This window comes from Fukomys damarensis, unplaced genomic scaffold, assembly GCF_012274545.1.
Source record: "Fukomys damarensis isolate Sample0158 unplaced genomic scaffold, DMR_v1.0_HiC HiC_scaffold_22, whole genome shotgun sequence".
NCBI classification, from domain to species: domain Eukaryota; kingdom Metazoa; phylum Chordata; class Mammalia; order Rodentia; family Bathyergidae; genus Fukomys; species Fukomys damarensis.
In genome coordinates this window covers 13,136,055-13,137,003 of record NW_022900934.1, presented here as the reverse complement: position 1 = coordinate 13,137,003, position 949 = coordinate 13,136,055, and the positions used below count along the sequence as shown (strand labels likewise).

At 47.3% G+C, this 949-nt stretch overlaps 1 protein-coding gene across 28 annotated transcripts in view; it reads right to left on the bottom strand.

Annotated features, from left to right (window-relative positions):
• Zmynd8 (zinc finger MYND-type containing 8) overlaps positions 1-949 on the bottom strand; it is a 123,537-nt gene that overhangs the window by 81,962 nt on the left and 40,626 nt on the right. The window lies entirely within an intron of this gene.

Here is a 949-nt window from a genome sequence, read left to right as displayed (position 1 = left end):
TAGTTTTTTTTTTTGGGGGGGGTACTGGGGATTGAACCCAGGACCTTGTTGCTTGCCAGGCAGACGTGGTGCCACTGAGCTACATCCCGAGCCCTCCACCATCCAACGTGAAAACTCTCACTTCTCCACAGAGCCTCAGTCTCCTCCTAGGATAGAAACCCATGTGTAATTTGGCCTCGGAAGAGCACACCAACTGCACGGCGAATCTAGGGCTGGAAACAACCTAAGGTTACCAAGGACCAGTGTGATAATGTTCCAGCCATGGAATGAAATATTCTGCACCATTAAGAATGAGGAGATGGGGCTGGAGTGTAGCCCAGTAGCATAAGAGTGCTTGCCTAGCACACACCAGGCCCTAGGTTCCATTCCTAGCACCAGCATGAAAAGGGGGGGGGGAAGAACTGGTATATGATGATCCCCAAGCTTCTGTTATCAGGTTACAAAAGCAAAACGTGCCTAGCACCACTGATGGGCCAGCACACCCCTGCAATAAGATGTAATGGACACATGAATGTTGACATCAACTGAACACCAGAGTACACAGAGCTGTGCATAGGGACAAGAGAGCACCTCGAGAGGAAGTCTGCAGGGAATGAGGCAGGATTAGTTTTCACGGGATACCCTTATGTACTGTGTTCATTGTGTGCCTAGGTGTCCTCACCGGCATCAAAACAAGGAAAATTAAAAGCACTTTGAAGGTTTGGTTTCCACATAAAAAGGCAGCAGGTGCAAACCAACACCTCTAATGAGCAAATGAAGGAGGCCCAATTCAGGATAAAAACTGTCACAAACGGAGAGTTCGAGGCTGTGTGGCTGCAGGCTTGTGGAACACAGGGAAGAGTTTAGGGTTCATTCTGCATAGACCTGACACCCCAGTAAGTCTGCTCAAGTGTCAGGATGTAAATGCTTAAGAAAGGCTTTTTTCTTTTTTTTTTTTTTTTTTTTTTTG